Source organism: Girardinichthys multiradiatus, chromosome 20, assembly GCF_021462225.1.
Source record: "Girardinichthys multiradiatus isolate DD_20200921_A chromosome 20, DD_fGirMul_XY1, whole genome shotgun sequence".
Taxonomy (NCBI): domain Eukaryota; kingdom Metazoa; phylum Chordata; class Actinopteri; order Cyprinodontiformes; family Goodeidae; genus Girardinichthys; species Girardinichthys multiradiatus.
This window is the reverse complement of record NC_061812.1, coordinates 48,955,931-48,979,616: the sequence shown is the minus strand read 5'-3', so window position 1 is coordinate 48,979,616 and position 23,686 is coordinate 48,955,931. Positions and strand designations below refer to the sequence as shown.

The following is a 23,686-nucleotide window of genomic DNA, read 5'->3' as shown; positions in this document are numbered from 1 at the left end:
AACTTTGTACTGTACTACAACCAACGTGGATTCTGGGCTTTTCCTCCAGACTCTGGGACTATGATTTCCAAATAAAATAGAAACTTTATATTCATCTGAAAAGAGAACTTTGGAGATAAACCAGAGATAAAGCAAAAAAGAAATAGGGATCCAACAATAGTAACAACAGCCGTAATTTACATCAAAATTAAAATTAGTGGTAAAAAAACCATCACCAACATTACCAGAAATTACCATCTGACATGTATTACTGTGCATAATAACCCTGAGTTTCACTTGCTGAATTGATTAGTTTATTTTCTGATTTATTGAGATGCACCTGAATTGTCTTCATTAAACCTATTCCACTAGCAGTTTTGTACCTGATCAGAAAATCATGTAGTAAACAGGAAGGATGCATATGTGACAGATGGCCGCTCACACTGGATCTGGCTGGAGGTTTCTTCCTGTTAAAAGGGAGTTTTTCCTCTCCACTGTCGCTACATGCAGGCTCAGTATGAGGGATTGCTGCAAAGTCAACGCCAGTGACTGTCCACTGTCTCTACATGCTCATCCAGGAGGAGTGAATGCTGCAAGTCTCTGACTGGATGCAATCTGCTGGGTTTCCTTAGATAGAAAAACTTTTTATCCAATTTGAATAAATAACTGAATCTGACTGCACTGTTCAATGGTTAGAATTAATTGGAATGTATGAACCTGACTTGAAATCATGATTCGATTGAATTGACTTTGTGGATTGTCTTGAGATGACGTGTTGTTAATTGGCGCTATATAAATTAAACTGAATTGAACTGAAATGAATTGAATTGAATGTGCGGCTTTAGTATGAGAACGGACCAATGAACCAAGAGCCTACTGCTTGTACTAAAAGAATAGATTTTATTACTCGGGTTCTGTTCAACACCACCAAGCTGCAATCCATCAACATTCAGTCAAACCCAACAGCAGGACATTGTGTTTTATTTCATGTGTTTACATCAACCTTTTATTCACTTACTGAAAGGTTTACTTTGCATCTGTTTGATACAGGAACAAAATCAGATCAGAACAGATGCAACAGTTTGGGTTCTGGTAAAGTTCTAATATGAATGTTAAACCAACATTAAACCAAATGTGATTTCTAGCTGAAAATACATCAAACATTCCAAATGGTTTCCACTGAAACCTTCAATCATTGGATCAGACATTTAACTAATGCAGAGAATAAACTGTATGTAGAGGATGAGAACGATAGTGGCTTTAAATGCAACGGGGGAACGTAGAACCAGAGAACGATCTCTGTCACCAACACCTTCCATGGGCTTCCAGTGACATCAGCTGTTTCTTCACTGAATGATGGAAGAATAAAACATGCTGAACAATGAGTCATTAACTGTGAACCATGCAGTGGAAGTTAATGTTACAGCTGAACCACTGATCTCTGGAACAATAAGGTATTAGAAGAGTTCTAAGCAGAGAGATCGGGGCAGAGTGTCTGGAGTACAGTACTCAGTGTTCTGTCACTGAACACAACTCCAGTAATTAGGAGAATTAAACCTTATTTAGCTTGAATTAAAATAAGGAATCAGGAGTATTGGAAATGAGGGAAAACACTTTAACTACCAGTCTGTCATGAAGTATTCTGAGGGGATCTGAAAATGATACAGTTTCTGTATCTGAAATGAAAATCAAACACTGACTATGCTCTGAAATGTTCCTAACCCTGATCCAGCTTCCATCCTTCACCTTATTACAAAAAACCAACAAACTCATTCCTCTCTATGCTGGACAGCAACCTGCAGGCCGTCATCTCCATGGCGCTGACTGTCTACATTTAGTGCATTTAAATGAGGGTAAGTATTGAATGTCTCTGAGCTGCTGCTAAAGGCACTTTCAGGTTGGATGAGAACCCCGTGTTGCTCTACGTCTCCATTCAGCCCCTCAGGCTCAGGCTCCTTCACATCATTCTCATTGGCTGAGCTAGCCCATGGTGGAGGATGGTGTTTCTGCTCCTCCGAGTTGGGTTTCTCTTTCTCCTTCACTGCACCGTGTCCAGGTGGATGAGCAGGTTTAGACTCTGGTCTCCTCTGTTTCAGAATGAATTAACAAAGATTATTAGTAAATAAAAGTTCTGTAAAACATACAAGTGTAGAAGCTAAAAAAGGTTTATATTGTGGAATTTTCTTGCAAGAATTTCCATCACACTATAAACAAAATAAAGTTTCACTTACAGTCATATAGGGTATATTCAGATTTAGGTTAGATGGTTTTAAAGCAGGGCAGAGATCTGCTGAGACCCTGCTGGGATCCTCCTGAGAGAGGTCTTCTGTTGTTACAGTGTAATAAGCACTGGCATAAAATAACTAATTATTAGCCTACAGTACTGTTTCTGCTTTGGGTCAGCAATAGCAACTCAATAACATTAAACATAAAAGTATTCACACCCCTGCCAGATTCAGGTTTAAGGGCATCTTTTAAGCTGGCCAACATGTTTCTTCTGACTGGAAGTGTTATGGAGCGGTCCTGACAGGGCCCTGACCTATATCTGTGGTGGGAGCTAAAAATTAGGGTGATGACTTGGAGGTCATCATCAAATAAAATAAAATCATTCAAATACCAGAGGAAGCATGTAAGAATCAGCTCAGCTTTTGTAAAACCAGTTTGATGTAATGTCAATTGAGAGTTTTCCATAATTTACTAAGAAAGGTATGAATAATTTTTAAACATGCAATTTTTTATTAAAATGTAAAAAAAAAAAAAAAAAAGATTATATCTTTACATGGAAAATGGACTGACTTTATCTGGTCATACCAATCACACATTCATAAACCCATAAGATCAGTAGGAAACTTGGAGTTTGCCCAGGGGTGCATCAACATGTGGCAGGGGGAAGCTGGAATCAAACCTTCAGATTAAAAGACAATTATTCTTCCCACTGAGCATAGTAGAAATAAAGCCTTGTAAACAAAAAAAAAGAGGCATTATGTGACACACTGCTGTAGAGCTGCTATTCTGGGATAGACGCTGGATCCTTCTGACTTTGGTTACCCCAGCAGGTCTGGATAAATGTCACATCGCCTTGATATCAACTGATCAATGTCTTTCTGCCCTGGTACCTAGGGGTGGGCAATATGACAAAAATATTACATAACAATATGTTTTGTTTTTTTGGGTTTTTGTTTTTTTAAAGGAAAATCCTGATCTTGATTTTATCCTGATTTTCCTGCATAAAATCATCATAACTTGGTATTTCTAACTATATTCTGATCAGTCTGCACAATTTTGCCAACTCATGTCTAGTACAACTAACATTTAGGAAATACATTCCCATTCTTAAGACATAAACTTTTATGTTTAAAATCATTTATTTTATCAGGTAAAGTTCCCTCTTGCCATTTTATACATATGTAACAGTAGGAAAACCATAATCATGGTTATGGTAAGAAAATTCCTTCCAGTTTAACTTTAGCACCAGTGTTACCATTATTACAGGGAGCGACAGTAGTAAAACCTGGGTTACAACGCTAGCAGTCAGATCAATCAGCTGATAACCAGTTCACCAGACAAACCAGCCCATCCAGCTAAATGTTTACTAACTCACACATTCAACCAAGTTATTGGTTTGCGGGTCAGGCATAAATCCCAAGTCTTGAGTCAAGTCCCAGATGCTTATGTCATGTCTTAAACAAGTCATTTGACCAAATATGCCTTTAAGCACAGAGTAATGAGATTTTTAAATTGTTCTTAAAGTGTTTTGTTACCCAGAACCACCAATAGGAGAGGGTGAAACTGAAACATTTACATGTAGCTACAATTTTATTCAAATAATTTTAAATCTTTCTTATAGTGCGCTCAGACTGACTGCAAATGACGCGATAGGAGTGAGTGATTTACATGTTAACTCTATGTAGAGGCACGTTCAGGAGCGAAGTGATGTGAACGGAACGATTATGGCGAACAGAGTGAAGAGAGAGCAAAGGGAAGTTTGCTTGAGTTGAAAAATTTGAACTTTTCTGTCAATTTGCGTCATGAATCAGTCAGTGCAGTCCCTGCAAAGAAATAAGCATACATGCATACATAGGTTGAAGGAACCAACACAAATGAGGCGAAACATTTCTTGAAATCTCGGTCGGTCTGAACGCACCATTAAAGTGTATTGATGTCATTGCTGAGTTCTGCTGCACAGTACCCTACATGCCAACCTTGCACACACCTCTCTGATAGCGCTAGATGACACCACCATTGACATCTTCACCGCCATCATGCAGAAGTGAAGCAGATTAACAACACGGAGGATTCAACAACAGCAAATATTGGCAAATAGTCCGAGGTACGCAGTGGGATGGATTGCGCTGCAGGCTTGGTTTCATTGTTCAGTGCCACACATGCCATCACCGATGTTTGGTGGACGATGTCCAGTACTTTCAAAGAACTCAAGTCCAACTGAATTCAAGAGTCACTGGTATGAAAGTCCAAAACAAGTCCTAAGTCTTTTGGGATTATATCAATACCAAAGTCATTACATTTGTGACTTGAGTCTGACTTGATTTCAAGTCTCATGACTTGAGTCGACTAACTCACCATTAGCTGCTAGGCAGCTAGTAGCAGCTAGAGAACTGCTCCTGAATTTTCCCTCAGCATGTAGTGAGGATTAAACATCTTCAGAAAGCCTGTGTGCAGTTGTAAGGTCAAAGTTCAGCTACATATAACACTTGGTGCTTGTCGGTGGTTTAGATATCCCTGCTTTACTTTGTCTTCTGCTCTCTTCTGCTGCGGGTTTGACGGACAATCAAAATGCGCAATCATTAAATGAAACTCTGCTACTGGTCTATAAAGCACTAAATGGTCTTGGGCCTAAATAGGTTTCTGAGTTTCAGGCCATGAAGAGCCCTCAGGGCTTCATAGTACTGCTAACTCAGTGTTCCCAGGACCAGAAAACAAAAGTTATGCATCTGAGCAAAAAGATAGAACAACAATGTAGAGAATGTTCCTTACAAACAATTACAGTCTCTCTGCATTAGCAGCCCGTCAGCAGCTTCTAATCCATTCTCGATCTAAGATCATCTTATCATCCACCCCCCCACATATACACTATACTGCCAAAAGTATTTGTCTGTCTTCCTCTACATATACATAATCTTTGATGGCATCCTAATCTTTGGGGTAAGAATGCTGTCAAAAACGTGTATGTAAAGACGGAAATCTGTGCATATTAGTCAATAGTTGTGCATAAGTAAAATCCAAAAGAGGTATTGTATATTTTCTCTATAAGAATACAAAATAAAATGTTACAGCTTCAAGAAATTACAAACACAAAGTTCAACTTTACAATTGTGGTTTATTCTTTATGAATACAATATGCTATAACAGTTTGTGAATACGATTTCTTTTCTTTGAGAATACGAATTTACATCAGCGACTTGGTGTCACGTGATCTCAGGCTCAGAATATAGTGATTACATCACAGCGCGGCGCGTAAGGTCTGTCAGATGCTGCCGACAAATGTGTCCTTCTTTTGCCCGATTTGAAGGATGAGTTGTGAGTATCGTTCGCAGTCCATCTTTTCCCATGATTCATTGCGGGTCGAAGCGGTTTGGTCAAGCAGGGGCAGCCATAGCGGACGAATTTACATCAGCGACTTGGTGTCACGTGATCTCAGGCTCAGAATATAGTGGGTGGAGTTATGCAATGATGTACAGTAGATGGCAGTATGCACCTCTGAATTTGTTGCGAACCGCCAGCAGAAGAAGAGAAGAAGCAGCAGCGCTAGCGCCAAAAGAACAGACCAAGAAACTACGGTACAAAGTCAGGTAATGTTAAAAAGTTTATATATGTCTTAATGTCGTTAATATATGCTCTTGGTCCTTTCTTTTGGCTCTAGTGCTGCTACTTCTTTTTCTCTTCTTCTGCTGGCGGTTCGCAACAAATTCAGAGGTGCATACTGCCATCTACTGTACATCATTGTATAACTCCACCCACTATATTCTGAGCCTGAGATCACGTGATACCAAGTCGCTGATGTAAATTCGTCCGCTATGGCTGCCCCTGTTTGACCAAACTGCTTCGACCCGCAATGAATCATGGGAAAAGATGGACTGCGAAGGATACTCACAACTCATCCTTCAAATCGGGCAAAAGAAGGACACATTTGTCGGCAGCATCTGACAGACCTTACGCGCCGCGCTGTGATGTAATCAGCCCACAAGTATGCACTTGGAAGGATCCAGCCCCTGAATTGGGACACACCCTCGGCCTGCACATGGATCCTCCTCCTTCCTGTATATTGACCAATAGGAGAGGAGCTGGAGAGAAGAAGGCAGCCCTCCTCATTTGCATAATGAAGCAGAAATGCATACAGTAAAGGAAAAAGAGAGACGAGGAAATGTCAAAAGAAAAAAGGCATGTGTAAGGAAAAGGAAAACATTTAAATTTCTTGATGAAAACGCATGTCTAAGGAAAAGGAAAAATAAAATATATATATTTCTGCTTTTATTTTAAATTTTGTCCGGATCGGTCCTTCATAGTAATAGCATATTGTATTCATAAAGAATAAACCCCAACTGTAAACTTGAACTTTGTGTCTTGAAGCTGTAACATTTTATTTTGTATTCTTATAGAGAAAATATACAATACCTCTTGGATTTTACTTATGCACAACTATTGACTAATATGCACACATTTCTATATTTACATACACATTGTTTTTGACAGCATTCTTACCCCATACTAATCCTTTTTTATTTTTTTAACCGTGTCCTGTCCGGCAGAGTAGCGCTCACAATTGTTGTCTGAGTGCCAAGAAAAACCCCAACAGATTTACTTTCACAAGTGGAGTCTTACAGCTAACGCTTTAAAACTCTGCTTGATATTTATAAAAAGAAACTTTATTATCGGATTATTTCAATTGTTACGGACACAGAAATTAAAAGGAAAAAAAATAAGAAGCATGAAAGACAGAGAGGTGTGGCAAAAAGGAAAAGGGGAGAGAAAGAGAAAATGGAGGAGAATTGAGGAAAGAAAGGATGAAGAGAATACAAGATAACACCCTGCTTGCTTCTACAGAAACGTTCCTGCAGAAACATTCATATTAACACCTTTTTTACCAAAAAGTGAACGGTACTTATGAATGCAAGATGTATTCATTCATTCATTCATTCATTCATTCATTCATTCATTCATTAACCCATCCTCTATACCGCTTATTCCATGCCGGGTGTATCCCGGTATGGAATAAGCGGGTGTACCCTGCTGGTGGAGGTTGCCAATCTATCACAGGGCAATACAGAGACATACAGGACAGACAGCCATGCACACACTCATTCACACCTAAGGGCAGGGGTGAAAGTGATGCAGTCCGGTACTGCGTACCACTAAAAGATTCTGCGCCGGTATGCAGTACCAAGAAGAAGGAAGAACGGCTGTCTGCTATGAAGCCGTCATCCAGAACCAGTTACGGCTGCAAAAACCCACGAGCACACAAAGATCAGATCCGCTACCAATAGGCAGTCTAAAACACGACTTAATCTGTTTATAAATATAGCTATATTCCCATCATTCCAAATAGTTTCTGAACTGTTCTGCTATGCTGAAGCCTCAATGCTCTTGCTTTACTTCTCTCTCCTCGGAGCTCGAGGCTTTTATGAACGGCCAGCCTTTAAAACGAGCACCGCTACGTTTAATGTCTCTCTGCTCGCTGCTAAATACCCCAGTTAAAAGCAAAGTTAGAGTAACTAGTTGTGTTTCATGTTATTTTGCTGTATTACAACAACACAGTACAGCTCGAAAACACCGCTTATGACCAGAGATTTCACATACACTATACGAGAGGACATGCATGCTTACCTCCAACACAGAGTGGTTGCCAAGGAGATCGGTGTGTTCAATTTAATGGACTGGGAGAGTTTACACAGGTGGTGCTCAGACATAAAAAACCGCCGCTTGCATTAGGACAGGACGAACAATAAATCACTTACCATCTGCAGACTTTTAAATAAAAACCGTGAAAAACAACCAAACTGTCAAATATTTTATTTAAAAGAAATCAAAACTTGATCACAATGCAGAGAACAATAACTTCTCTGTTCAAAGGAAAAGACAGAAACTGAAGATGAAAAGTTATGCTTCAGAAAATGGTTTATCATTGTTTCATACATGGCAGTTCTTTAACAATTGAAATATATATATATATATATATATATATATATATATATATATATATATATATACACACACATATATATATATACACAGTTGACTTTTTATATTTTTTTTGGACAACTGTCCTCTCCGGTGTCAGATGCTGTGCAGCTTGGAGGATTTTTCCTAAAACTTTCTATTTTTGGACATTTGTTATGATGCAATGCCATGGCAACAGGGTTGTTTCTTACTACCGAGAGCAGCTGATTAATATCTCAAAAGCTCAAATAATACTTCAACTACAACCCTAAATCCCTGATGAGTTGAAAAGGAGCCGTGGATGCAGAGCAGGAGCTAAGAGAAAAGAGAGAAGGAGCAGGAGCTAAGAGAAGAGAGAGAAGGAGGAAGTTCAAACCATCTTTTCCAATGATCTCGTCGATTATGATGGGCAATGTGAGATAGTTGGGAAACAAGTTGGATGAATTCCAAGACCTACGAAGGACCCAGCCAGAGTACCGGGCATGCAGTATTATGTGTTTTACTGAGACATGGCTGTAGGATCATATCCCCGACTCCAGCGTCTCTCTGCCGGGCTTTTTAACCATACGAGCAGACAGAGATTTAAAGAGGAGCGGCAAATGTAAAGGAGGTGGGCTAGCAGTACTTGTGAACAACAGATAGTGTAATCCAAGACATGTAACTGTGAAGTGTCATATCTGCAGTCCAGATATTGAACTGTTGGCAGTAAGTTTTCGTCCATATTATTTACAAAGAGAGTTCACCAGTGTTATTTTGGCAACAGTTTACGTTCCACCTTCCGCTGTTGCCGACACTGCATGTGATTGTCATAGTGTCAATGGCCAACTTGACCCACATGAAGAAAAACACAACTAAACAAAGAAGCATTTTAGTAAGAAGTTTTATTTGCAGAACCAGGTACTGGAAACTGAGGATGCTGAGCGACTGCAAGAGAAAAGCGAACGCAGGTAAGACACCACCAAAGAAACCTTAACAATGTGCTCAATGTGAGAACTTATGTCCGGTTGAGTTAGGTCCGCCAGGGAGAGAGATTATGATCCTGGAGGGGCTGTGAGCAACACTGCAACGTTGGAGCAAGGTAGTCCTGAGGGGTTCGGAGGAGGGTGGACAGGGTTCGCCTGGAGCTATGAAGCAAACGTCTGATCCGGCAGCCAGCGGGTAGAAGAGCGAGAATCCAGAATCCATAAACTGTTAGAAGTCTTCCAGAGATCTCTTAGGAACTAGGCTTTATCTGTCTCAGGATACTGAGACAGATAAGACCATTAGTCAGGGGAATAAGCAGAGTCTTCACAGAAGATCAAAAACTTCACAAAATCATGAAATTGGCCAGGCTGAATACCACGAGGAGGCAAAACACTCAGGCGTCGAAGTACTGTCTCACCTCCTTCTTATAGTCCTCCAGCTGATGACACTCATGCGATACACCTGACCACCCAGAACTCAGCTCCTAATGCCCCTACTGGTGGAAAAGGGTTAGTAGCAGGCAAAAATAACCAGGATCTGACACCACCTCCCCCTCAACGACCGCCTCCGGGCGTTCTAGACGAACTGGCCTGGGACGACCAGAAGTCCTGAATCAGTCTAGAGTCCAGGATGAAAGACCGGGGAACCCAGAGGCTATCCTCGGGACCGTAACCCTCCCAATCCACTAAGAACTGCCACCCCCTTCTTCGTCGACGGGAGGCCACGATCCAGCGGACCGAGTAGGCCGGGTGGCCTTGGAACTCCTGGGTGAGTGGAGGGGGCACGGACGGAGGGCAGTGTGTGCTGGACTGGACAGGCTTAATCTGAGATACATGAAACACAGGATGGACCCGGAAACTAGGGGGCAAACGTACACATACCGATGAAGGGTTAACCACAGAATCTATAACATATGGACCGATGAACCTGGGAGATAGCTTCCGGGACAGAGACTTGAGTGGAACAGTCCGTGTAGACAGCCACACCTGCTGACTGGGCGACAGGTAGGAGAGGGGATCCGTCGCCTGTCGGCGTAGCATTTGTTGGCTGCAGCGGACCGTTGAAGGGCCTTCGTGGTAGACGTCCAGATCCATCTGCATCGCCGGACGTGCTGTCGTACGGAGGTAACAGCGATCTCCTTCTCATCAGCAGGAAACAGGGGTGGTTGATACCCCAGCGAAACTTCAAACGGGGATAAACCGATGGCGGTAGAGACATGTGAATTGTGTGAGTACTCAATCCAGGGCAGGTAGTCGCTCCAATCAGTAGGGCTGGAGGATGCTACGCAGCGTAGTGCTGCTTCCATCTCCTGATTAAGTCTCTCCACTTGGCCATGGGTCTGCGGGTGATGAGCGGAAGTTAGAGAGACGGTGGCCCCCAGCGCTGCACAAAACTCCTTCCACACCTGGGCAGTGAACTGGGGCCCACGGTCCGACAGCACGTCCCAGGGGATTCCATGCAAACGGAATACGTGCTTGACCATAAGCTTGGCAGTCTGGAAAGTGGAAGGCAGTCTCCTGAGAGGTACAAGATGGCAGGCTTTAGAAAATCTGTCTACAATAGTCATGATAGTAGTCATACCGTGAGAGTTTGGAAGGCCAGTGACAAAATCCATGGCGATGTGGGACCAAGGTCGAGGAGGAACGTCCAACGGTTGCAGGAGGCCAGGGGGTGGCCGATTAGATGTCTTGTTACGAGCACAGGTTCTACAGGCTGAGACATAATCCCTAATGTCTTGGTGTAAAGTGGGCCACCAAAAGCGTCTAGACAGGGCAGCGATGGTCCGATTAGCTCCTGGGTGGACGGCGAACCTTGAAGCGTGGAACCAGGTAATGAGCCGGGACCGAATAGCGCTGGGAACATACGTCCGGTTAGGTGGTCCAGTTCCTGGCCCCGGGTCAGCGAGGAGGGCCTGCCGCACGCTGTCCTCGATCTCCCAGGTACCGGCTCCAATAGTGCAGCTAGGAGGCAGGATAGGCGCAACTAGCTTCTCCGTTTCATTAGTGGAGAACTGTCGTGACAGGGCATCTGGCTTGGTGTTTCTGATACCGGGTCTGTAAGAGATCAACAAATTAAAGCGAGAAAAGAATAATGACCAACGTGATTGTCTAGGGTTTAACTGTTTTGCTGATTGGATGTAGGACAAATTTCTATGGTCGGTCCAGACCAGCACTGGATGTTCAGCGCCCTCCAACCAGTGCCGCCACTCCTCCAGAGCGAGCTTAATAGCTAGGAGCTCTCTGTCACCCACATCATAGTTCCTTTCTGCCGCAGATAAGCGGCGAGAGAAAAAGGCACACGGATGAAGCCTTGAGTCAAGGTCCTGGCGTTGGGAGAGCACCGCTCCCACCCCAGTGTCCGAAGCATCCACCTCCAGAATGAACTGTTTTGCTGAATCAGGGTGAACGAGTACTGGCGCATGGGTGAACTTGTCTTTCAAGGTGCTGAATGCGTTGTCTGCCTCCGGAGTCCAAACGAACGGCACCTTAGAGGAAGTCAGGGCTGTGAGGGAGCTGGCCGTCTGGCTGTAGTTCATAATAAATTTTCTATAAAAATTGGCAAAGCCCAGAAACCGTTGTAATTCCTTCCAAGTGGTAGGGATAGGCCAGACCTCCACCGCCTTGATCTTGCTGGGGTCAACGCGAACCTGCCCACCCTCGAGGACGAAACCCAGAAAACTGATGGATGACTGGTGGAATTTGCACTTCTCGGCCTTCACAAACAGCTGATTTTCCAGGAGGCGCTGAAGGACTAGACGAACATGCCGGCGATGCTCTGTAGGAGTCTTTGAATAAACCAAAATGTCATCGAGATAAACAAAAACGAATAGATTCAGGAAGTCCCTTAATACATCGTTTACAAGAGCCTGGAACACGGCGGGTGCATTACATAGTTCAAACGGCATCACCAGGTACTCATAGTGTCCGAATGGAGTCTTAAAAGCCGTCTTCCACTCATCTCCCTGACGGATTCGGACCAAGTGGTATGCGTTCCTAAGATCGAGTTTAGTAAAGATTGTGGCGCCATAAACTGGTTCGAAGGCCGATGAAAGAAGGGGTAAAGGGTACTTGTTCTTTATCGTGATGGCGTTTAATCCCCTATAATCTATACACGGGTGGAGAGACCCATCTTTCTTGCCGACAAAGAAAAACCCAGCTCCCAATGGGGATGAAGACGGTCGGATTATTCCTGAGGCTAATGATTCATTTATATAATTCTCCATTACCAACCTCTCCGGTCCAGAGATTTTATATAACCGGCTGGATGGTAATGGAGCTCCTGCCAGAAGGTCGATATCGCAGTCATAAGGATGGTGCGCCGGGAGGGACGTAGCCCGAGACTTTCTAAGTACTGATTTTAGATCATGATACTCACTTGGTACTCGAGTAAGATCGGGAATTTCGACCTCCCTCTCCTTCTCAGGAGTACTAGGGGGAACAGCTGAGTAGAGACAGGATGACAAGCACTGGGTGGACCATGATTCTACCCGTAACTCCGCCCAGTTCAGATGCGGGTTGTGAAGCTGCAGCCAAGGAAATCCAAGCACAAGAGAGCTCTGTAGTATGGGAAACACAAACAGGGTAATAAGCTCCCTATGGTTACCAGATTAGACTAATTCCAGGGGTAGAGTTCTATGGGTAAGACTGTGGAGCGTCCAGCCATCTAAGGCCGAGACTTGACGTGGCACGGTTAATGGTTCAATCTTAATCTGGTGGAGTTTTACCAGATCCTGATCGATTAGGCTCAGTTCACAACCCTAATCTAGTAGGGCGGAGAGAGTGAGGCTCTGTTGATTCAATACTAATGTGGCAGGTAATGTGAAACGTGAGGGCATGCTAAAGGGCCTTTGGTCCACCGGTCGCCTTGCTAGAACCGGGAGACCCAACCTTTTGGCCGAATAGGACAAGCCAAAACCAAATGCTCGGGGGATCCGCAGTAAAAACACTGCCTGGCCTCCCGCTGCATGGGCTCGGACTCTACCTGGCCTGAAGTTTGTACCAGTCGGGTCGGTGTCTGGTGAGTGGTGGAAGACTATGCTCTAGGCAAAAACTGCTCAGCGCAGGATCGCCTCCTTTCCCTTATACGGTTATCCAAACGGAGGGCTAAATCAATATATTCATCTAGGTCCTCTGGTTCCTCCAATAGAACTAGTCCATCCTTTAAATTTTCATCCAGAGCCTGAAAAAACATTTATCTCAATGCACCGGAATTCCAGCCAGATGCAACCGCCAAAGTTCGAAAATCTATGGAAAAATCAGTAAGTGGTCGGTTGCGCTGCTTAAGTGTGCATAACCTATGAGCCACCTCAGTCTGACCCATCTCTAAATCGAATATGGATCTGAAGTTCTTTAAGAATTCATCATAAGTGCAGCCAAAATGACTGTAATTATTGAATCTTGCCTCCGCCCATCGGAGTGCCCTACCAGATAGTAAACCCAGAATATAAGATACCTTTGCATCATCATGGGGAAATGACTGAGGGGAACGGTTAAACACTAGAGAGCACTGCAACAAAAACCCACGACAACCTCCCAACTCACCGGAAAATTTCTTCAGGCAGGGGGAAGTGACGTCTCGGCCATGCAGAAGTCGCTACGCTACTGGAGGCTCCGCAGCAGCCCCCGGTGGTGCTGTGGCTCTAACACTCAGGGTGTGCTGCATGAGTGCCGTCATCTCCCCCAGCTGTAGACTAATCTGTCGCTGCTGTTCTAGGATCGAACGGAGGGTTGAGTCATGGGCCTGGATCGTTTGGCCGTGTTCCAAAACGGTTCTCCGTAGTTTTTCTGCTGGGTCCGGCTGGCCTGAGTGTTCTGTCATAGTGTCAATGGCCGACTTGACCCACATGCAGAAAGACACAACTAAACAGAGAAGCGTTTTAGTAAGAAATTTTATTTGCAGAACTAGGTACTGGAAACCGAGGATGCTGAGCGACTGCAAGAGAAAAGCGAACGCAGGTAAGACACCACCAAAGAAACCTTAACAATGTGCTCTATGAGAGCTTACGTCCGGTTGTGTTAGGTCTGCCAGGGAAAGAGGTTATGATCCTGGAGGGGCTGTGAGCAACACTGCAACGTTGGAGCAAGGTAGTCCTGAGAGGTTCGGAGGAGGGTGGACAGGGTTCGCCTGGAGCTATGAAGCAAACGTCTGATCCGGCAGCCAGCGGGTAGAAGAGCGAGAATCCAGAATCCATAAACTGTTCGAAGTCTTCCAGAGATCTCTTAGGAACTAGGCTTTATCTGTCTCAGTATCCTGAGACAGATAAGACCATTAGTCAGGGGAATAAGCAGAGTCTTCACAGAAGATCAAAAACTTCACAAAATCATGAAATTGGCCAGGCTGAATACCACGAGGAGGCAAAACACTCAGGCGTCGAAGTACTGGCTCGCCTCCTTCTTATAGTTCTCCAGCTGATGACACTCATGTGATACACCTGACCACCCAGAACTCAGCTCCTAACGCCCCTACTGGTTGAAAAGGGTTAGTAGCAGGCAAAAATAACCAGGATCTGACAGTGATGCCATCAGCTCAGTTGTTGCTAAGCTACAGACCCAAAACCCCAATGGTTTTGTGGCAATTTCTGGTGATTTTAACCATGCTTCACTCTCTGCTACACTTCCAACATTTCAACAGTTTGTCAGCTGCTCTACCAGAGAAACCAAAACATTGGATTTGTTTTATGCAAATATCAAGGACTCATACATCACGACAGCAAGAACCTCCTCTAGGCAAATCAGATCACAATCTTGTTTTTCTCTGCTTGAAATATAAGCCCCTTGTTCAGAGGCAAACTGTAATAAAGAGGACTGTGAGAAAATGGTCACAGGAAGCTGAAGAAGCTCTGCAAGGTTGCTTTGAGGCTACAGACTGTGCCAGCCACATGAAGAGGACATCAATGCCATGACTGAGTGTGTAACCGACTATATAAACTTCTGTGTGGATAACATCATCCCCACCAGAACCGTGAAATGCTTCCCCAATAACAAACCTTGGATCACCAGTGACCTGAAGGACCTGCTTAACAAGAAAAAAAGAGCCTTCAGAGAGGGAGACAGAGAATTATTGAGGAGTATACAGAAGCAACTTAAAGTCAAGATAAGAGACAGCAAGGAGGTGTACAAGAAGAAACTGGAGAGCAAGCTCCAGCAAAACAATATCAGAGATGTGTGGTCAGGGATGAAGAAGATCACATGCTTCAAGAAGAAGGATGATCAGACCGATGGAGGTCTGGACAGAGCCAATGAACTGAACACATTCTTCAATAGGTTCAGTTCAGAAACAAGCTCAGCATCCTTCTTTCCTGCTCACAGCCAAACAGACATCCCACCCTCTTTTGACCCACAGCTGTCCAGTAACACCTCAAATGTTTTATCTTCGACCTCAGCCATGGACCCTTCTGCTTCTACATGTTTGCCTTCAACCATATCAGAAGATGCTGATGCTTCCTTTGCTTCCCCCTTCCACCTGTGTGTCTCAAGAAGTCAGGTGAAGATGCGACTGGAGAGACTGAATTGGAATAAGGCTGCAGGTCCAGATCATGTCAGCCCTAGAGTCCTGAAGGCCTGTGCAGAGTAGCTCTGTGGGATTCTGCAGCACCTCTTCAACCTTAGCCTGGCCCAGAAGAAGGTTCCGGTGTTGTGGAAGACCTCCTGTCTTGTTCCGGTACCAAAGAAAACTCACCCATCAGTCCTCAATGACTGTAGACCTGTTGCCCTGACATCCCACACCATGAAGGTCCTAGAGAAACTCCTGTTGGTCCACCTGAGTAAGCAAACAGTAAACCATCAGGACCCCCTTCAGTTTGCTTATCGCTGTGGAGTTGGAGTTGGAAGATGCCATCATACACCTGCTTCAACAAACCCACTGTCATCTGGACAAAGCCAGCAGCACTGTGAGGATCATGTTCTTTGATTTCTCCAGTACATTTAACACAATTCAACCTGATTTGCTTTGTCAAAAACTCCAGAAGACTCAGGTGGAGGCCTCAACAATCTCCTGGATCAAAGACTACCTGACAAACAGACCACAGTTTGTGAGACTGAAGGGTTATGAGTCTAACCAGGTAGTCAGCAGCACAGGAGCACCACAGGGGACTGTACTCTCACCATTCCTTTTTACTTTGTACACATCAGACTTCCAGTACAAGACAGACTCCTGTCATCTGCAGAAATACTTAGATGATTCTGCAGTCGTGGGGTGGATCAGAGATAGACAAGAAGCTGAGTACAGGAAGGTGGTGGACCGCTTTGTGGCATGGTGTGGAAACAATCATCTCATCTTGAACGTGAATAAAGCAAAGGAGATGATTGTAGATTTTAAGAGAAACAGGAATAAGTCAAAAACTATTTCCATCATGGGAGAAGAAGTGGAGGTGGTGGAGGAGTATAAATACCTTGGTGTTCACCTGGACAACAGACTAGAATGGAGATGCAACTGTGAAGCCATCTACAAGAAGGGACAGAGCAGACTGTACTTCTTGAGGAAGCTTAGGTTCTTTGGTGTTTGCAGCAAGATGCTGCATATCTTCTATAAGTCTGTTGTGGAAAGTGTGATCTCTTCTGCCATCATCTGCTGTGGAAGCAGCATCAGAGCCAGGGACTTAAAAAAGCTCGACAACGTGATAAAAAAGGCTGGTTCTGTTCTGGGGACTCCTCTGGAACCTCTGGAGATCATTGTGGAAAGACAGATTCTTCATAAAATGAAGAACATTATGGAGAACCCTGAGCATCCTTTTCATGAGACTGTGCAGTCAGAGGCTTCTTCAGATCTGCTGTAAGACGGAGCGCCACAGGAGATCCTTCCTGCCCACAGCCATCAGTTTCTACAACGGCTCTTTGAAGAAACCTTCATAATGAGCTAGAGGGCTGCATGGTGCAGCAAGAAGTTCCTGGGTTAGAATCCTGGCCGGGGGTCTTTCTGCATGGAGTTTGCATGTTCTCCCTGTGCATGTGTAGGTTCTCACCGGGTACTCCGGCTTCCTCCCTAGTCCAAAGACAAGCCTGTTAGGTTAATTGGTCACTCTAAATTTCCCTTAGGTGTATGAATGAGTGTGCCTGGTTGTTTGTGTGTTGCCCTGCGATGGACTGGCGACCTGTCCAGGGTGTACCCCGCCTGTAGATTGCTGGAGATAGGCACCAGCTTCCCCGCGACCAGCTATGGAATAAGCGGTAGAAAATGACTGACAGGCTGACTCACATATATATATCTATAGATAGATAGATAGATAGATAGATAGATAGATAGATAGATAGATAGATAGATAGATAGATAGATAGATAGATAGATAGATAGATAGATAGATAGATAGATAGATAGATAGATAGATAGATAGATAGATAGATAGATAGATAGATAGATAGATAGATAGATAGATAGATAGATAGATAGATAGATAGATAGATAGATAGATAGATAGATAGATAGATAGATAGATAGATAGATAGATAGATAGATAGATAGATAGATAGATAGATAGATAGATAGATAGATAGATAGATAGATAGTGTAATTAAATGAAGCCTGGAACTTATCCAAGTCAAAAATCAGAGGAGGAGTACCAAAACGACAAACCCAGAAAACCTTTCAGAATGTTTTTCAGTCAGGATGCCAGTGCAAGGTGTTCTCCATATCCACATTTTAATCATGGGTAACAGAGTAAAGGTAATTGGCTACAAATGCATGCTGTGTTTTTCAGATTTTTATTTGTAATACAAAATAAATAGAAAACATTGGACCATTCATGTTTCTTCATACAACAATAAAGCAGGTATATACTGCTGTATTCTGTCTAATGAGTGGTCAATGTGAGAGCTGTATTTCCATTTCAATGAGAGTAGTTTTTATATACATTTCCTTGTAAAGGTTGTATGGAGCCAGCTCTAAGCATCCGGAGATCGGGCCGCCAAAGTCTCCACCTTCGTCCGCTGCCCGATCCTCTTTGCCCCGGCCCTCATGGTTCCCCCTGCAAGTGGTGGGCCCACCGGGGGATGGCCTTGCGCCTCTCGTTCAGGCTTGGCCCAGCCGGGCCTGCAAGGAGCAACGGGGCCACCAGGTGCTCTCCGATGAGTCCCGACCCCAGGCCTGGCTCCAGGGTAGGACCCTGGCTCCACCGTACCGGGCAACGTCATGTGCCTTGATTGTGTGGTCGTCATGAAGGTGTCTTGAACCGCTCTTTGTCTGACCCGTCACCCAGAGCCTGTTTGGCATGGGAGACCCTACCAGGGGTATTTAAGCTCCAGACAACATAATCTCTAGGATCATTCGAGCACTCAAACCCCTCTACCACGTTAAGGTGGCTGTTCATGGAGGGGAATGTCACCTCGCTGGGGGGGAAGGAGCCTGAGCTTGTGCGGGAGGTCGAGAGATATCGACTAGAAATAGTCGGTCTCACCTCCACGCGCAGTGTGGGATCTGGAACCCAGCTCATTGAGAGAGGCTGGACTCTCTTCTACTCTGATCGGGAGGCATGGCCTCCCCAATCTGAATCAGAGTGGTGTTTCATTATTGGACTTCTGTGTAAGTCACAGATTGTCCATAATGAACACCATGTTCAAGCATAAGGGTGTTCATCAGTGCACTTGGCACCAGGACACCCTAGGCACAAGGTCAATGATCGACTTTGTTGTCGTGTCTGTTGTGGACACTGATCACCACCTGGTGGTAAGTTGGATCCGCTGGAAGAGGAGAAAGCCAGACTGACTTGGCAGGCCCAAGCGCATAGTGAGGGTCTGCTGGGAACATCTGGCAAAGCGGAAGACGACGAGTACGAGTACGAGTACGAAGTTGTATGGAGAGGACTTCTGTAAATGGAAACAAATGTAAATGTTGGATGGAATAGCATGCCACGGCAAGATGCTGTGGTAGCCATGCTGGTTCAGTATGCCTTCAATTTTGAATAAATCCCCAACAGTGTCACCAGCAAAGCACCCCCACACCATCACACCTCCTCCTCCATGCTTCACAGTGGGAACCAGGCATGTATAGTCCATCCCTTCACCCCTTCTGCACTGCACAAAGACACGGTGGTTGGAACCAAAGATCTCAAACTTGGACTCATCAGACCAAAGCACAGATTTCCACTGGTCTAATGTCCATTCTTTGTGTTCTTTAGCCCAAACAAGCCTCTTCTGCTTGTTGCCTGTCCTCAGCAGTGGTTTCCGAGCAGCTATTTTACCATGAAGGCCTGATTCACACAGTCTCCTCTTAACAGTTGTTCTAGAGATGTGTCTGCTGCTAGAACTCTGTGTGGCATTGACCTGTTCTCTAATCTGAGCTGCTGTTAACCTGCGATTTCTGAGGCTGGTGACTCGGATGAACTTATCGTCCGCAGCAGAGGTGACTCTTGGTCTTCGTTTCCTGGGGCGGTCCTCATGTGAGCCAGTTTCTTTGTAGCGCCTAGGTGTGTGAAAACACTGTAGGGCCTATTGATGAAGGGGTCCAGTAACAGAAAGAATGTGTTGAGCTTAACTCACTTGGCAGTGTTGTCTAAGCCCTCATCGTTCTCTAAGGAGGAAAAGGTGGAGGAGGAGCCCCCTTCTGTATGGTTGGTACTGGCTGCTGAGCAGGGTGTGCTTCTCCTCATGAGAAATGTTGCTGGAGCTCCTCTGCTCTGTAATGCCTTTTCCCACTGAGTTTGTAGACTGGCTGGGCTCCACTGGGAGCTCTGGTTGCTGCTGGACCTGACGACAGAACAGAACCCAAGCATTTTTTTTTTACTGAACGTGGCAGAGGTTTCCTCTGTATTCCTGTCTTACCTAAGGCTGAACCAGCAGCGATGCCTGTGGAATGCTGGGTACTGCCACAGACACTCCCATGTGTTTTGATCTGACTGTGGAACGCATAAAAGAGCTGAAGTAGTGTTTTAGGTCTGCAGAACTCTGTGCTCCAGCTCCAAAATGTCCGACCTGACAGAAACCCACCTATCTGTGGGGAGAAGTTAGTACCTTGGCTTGCTTCTGAGTAGTACTCAACAGTCCTCAGGAAGTGGACGACTCTGTCATCAGGGCAAGACTGGAAGAAAAATGGATAGGAGAAAACTTCATGGCTTTTCTTTGGGCTCAGGTTATCATTCTCAGCTCAGACTTTTATGGTACCCCCAGTACAATGACAATAAAGACTATTCTATTCTAACCCAGTCTCCAAGCAGCAATACAGACCATTTCATCTTCCTTTCCCTAAGGGCTTTAAAAGTCCAAGCAGCCTTCATTCTCTATGTTGAGTATTACACATTTATAAAGACCGTAAGAAGTCAGACTCTCAGTGAGAAAACCTGGTTTTTAAAAATTTATGTAAACCCCCAGTCATAAACTTTATTAATACACCAACACAAACTTATGCATAATTATAAGTGGAAGTAAAAATGTCTTATGCTTTTTAATTTCTTACTTTTACATATAAAATCTGAAAAGTGTGGTGTGCATTTGTATTCAGCCCCCATAAAGAAGCACCTTCAGCTGCAGGTCTGCAGAGTTTGCCTCTACCAGCTCGGTCCAACTGGATGGAGAATATCTGAACAGAACAGCTGCATTTATACTCAGATTAAAGGCCTTAATCTGGACTATCTTTACTCGATCAGAGTAAAGTGAGGTGCACACAACAGATTTATTCCTAATTTTAAAACCATATGTCATTTTTCTTCTACCTCACAGTTCTGTGCTACTTTGTGTTGGTCCGTCACATAAAATCCCATTGAAACACATTGAGGCTGGAGGTTGAAAAGAGGTTGTACATTTGACCAATAATGTGTTTTTAAATAATGTAAACAGGACTTTTCAGTAAAACAACCCTATGCTCCAGTACTCTCCAGCAACAAGCTAAGATGTCCAATTACAGTGAAGGTTTCACAAATGTCTAAACAAGGCTGTTCTTGTGTGAACATTCCTAGACAAATGTCCAGGTCAGTAAGACATCCTGGCCACCTGGTGGCGCAACACTGTCAGGAAAGCTCAGCTCAACGCCAGGTTTTTCTGCTACCTTCTTTTACACAAGGTGTGTACATTACCATTAACATATAATGTTCTCATTTCATCACACTGCGAGCTTTCAGAACTTCTGATCCAGTTTCATGTCCAGAAATCTCCGTCTCATTAAGTCCTGCTGAACTGGTCGTACCTGTGTATACCTCAAGATGTCCTTGGCAATGGCCTCCAGGCTGGTGATGTCTGGAATGTTGCGAGCATATTCAGCAAAGCCTTGATCACAACATCACAGGGTGGGAGCACAAGCTGGTGGGCACGCACCTGGGAAAGATGGGATGTGCTGAATAAACTGACGGGAAGGAGGAGAGCATGCACAGATCCGGCAAGACATCAGGTTCACTCCACAGTTCCTTCTCTAGAACAACCAAACACTGATGTTGAGAAGGCAGAACCTCCCAGCAGCTTCAGCCTGCTGTCTCCTCTCAACCAAACCTGCTCTTTAACCCCTTCATTCACTAAGATTACATCTTAACTGCAGATATCAGCTGGCTAATAAAAACACAGTTGGTCGGATTAAAACAGTGATTGTGAAACACTGCTGTCATTTTTCTACACTGGCTGTTCAACAAGCACATGTTTAGGACTGTGACTCTGATGAGGCTTTTATCCCACCCTGCAGTGCATGAAGGTTTTCTGTGGCCACAGTGGTACTTTAATAATCAGCAGGGACTCTTCATTCTTCAGCCATTCTGTTGCAGATTAGCCACTGATCTGTCTCGGTAATGAGAAGTACCCCCATGGCACCCGTTTCAGACTGAATGCAGCTAAAACTGCTGCCTAATGATGTGATGCCAGACAGCCAAGTTGTTGGAAAGAACTTAAGCTTCTAGAAAGAAAGTAACACATCTGAAAAAGTAAAAAGCATGGTAAGGGAGGTAAAAAGCACCTTCGGGTTCCCTGTTAGAGAATTGCAGCAAGGTGTGGCCTGCTGGGGTCACAAAGTCTCCATAGCAACCATTACACACTATTTACCAACCAATCAGGTATTTGGAATCGATGTAAGGGACAACCCTTTTCTGTCCTCCTATCACAAACACAAACCTGTGGAGTCCCAAAACCTCTACTGGGGCTTTGCTCAGATGAGCCTAAGATGGAGCTTTTCAGCAGAAAACCCTCCAGTCGGATCTTATGGATACAAATGTAGATAAGCACCTCATGCCTACAGTTAAGCATGGTATCGCAAAAACACTTATACTTCTATTAAAAAAAAACATATTGAAAAAGGGTTCTTCAGGACAGCAGTCACAAAAAGAAATGTGATTCTTACCACTGAACTACTGTCAGACATCATTAACTGGAGTTTAGTTTTGTCATGATAAATCAAAAACTCTTATCACCATAGGAAACCTTTCACAGTAACAATACATGATACAATACTTATTTGCTCAAGGTAAAATCCCACGTCTCACACAAATGAATGCTGATTGTTGCAGGCCACGCCCCTTTGATTCTGCAACACTGCTGGATAATCTGAAAGCTCACGAGGTCCGTGAACTCTAAGGGTCAAGTCGCATGATATGAAAAGATAAAGTGAGGGTTTATGGTTGCATGTTTATTGTTACTATGATCTGAAAGGGGGCTAGTGAGAACATGTCGATGTGATGTTTTACCTTTAGACAAGCTAACGGATGGTCTGGGCCAAGCAAGTTCCAGTGAAAGGCAGCCAAGTCTTCCCCAGGCAGTATTTGATTCCCTAGAAAACACAACAGCACCAGTCCCTCCAAAGATACTCTATAAGCTCTGATACATTAATTTTCCAGTCTGAAGAAACATGTTAATTAAATCAAAAGATGACTTTAAAGCTCAATCTGTATGTTTAGGGCCAAAGTAAAAGGACACACTGCCAACACAACTCTTTGGTGTGGACGTGGTTACTTAGTGAAGAAGATTAAGTCAGCTATTTTCAGTATCTGTGAAATGTTTAAAAAAGAAAGTCAGAGGAAGGACAAAAGTTAGAAGGTTTTAGAAAGCAAACTATTTTGGCGACTTGGCGGCTGCTTATTAAAGCTCTCTCAACAGGGCATCATCAGAAAGTAGGAAGCTGAAGGTGTTCATAGATTCTGGTTTCTGCTTTTCCAGTCTGTCATGTAACACTGCTGGCAGTCTTAATTCCTCTGCAGGCAATCCTGTTTAACTGCAGAGCTGTGTTACAATGAGTTTTCTCTCTCTCTCTCTCTCACACACACACACACACACACAGTGTTATTACCTCTGGTCCTGAAAGAAATAATAAATACACGATCAGGAGATAAAAGTTGTTTCAGGCTTCTTTATAGGCCCAGGCATAGGTTAGTAAGATAAAGGAACTTTTTCCTCTAACATATTTGGAATCGATCATTTTGAACAAAACTAAATTGTTTGTGATAGGGAGAACATTAAGAGATGCAGGTGTGAAAGAAAAGAGTGAAATTAACAGGTTTGATGAGATGCGTTGTAATTCACTTGAGTTGTTGGAGCAGGTTTTCCAGACAGACAGCTCTGGAACTACTTTAAGCAATCATTGGTTAATTTTAAACATCAACATTTTCATGTTAACAGATACATTTGGGCAGAAATGGGAAGAAGTACTTTGTTGTTATTTAGAACTCTGAAAG

The 23,686-nt window shown here is 44.0% G+C and overlaps 1 long non-coding RNA gene across 1 annotated transcript; it reads right to left on the bottom strand.

The window, feature by feature from the left end:
- Positions 1-891: 891 nt before the first annotated feature.
- LOC124857221 lies at positions 892-21,511 on the bottom strand. Its single transcript, XR_007035544.1, has 3 exons — positions 21,226-21,511; positions 20,058-20,124; positions 892-2,066 (listed from the first exon to the last, which is right to left on the bottom strand). It is a non-coding gene; the product is annotated as an uncharacterized LOC124857221 (long non-coding RNA).
- Positions 21,512-23,686: the final 2,175 nt, after the last annotated feature.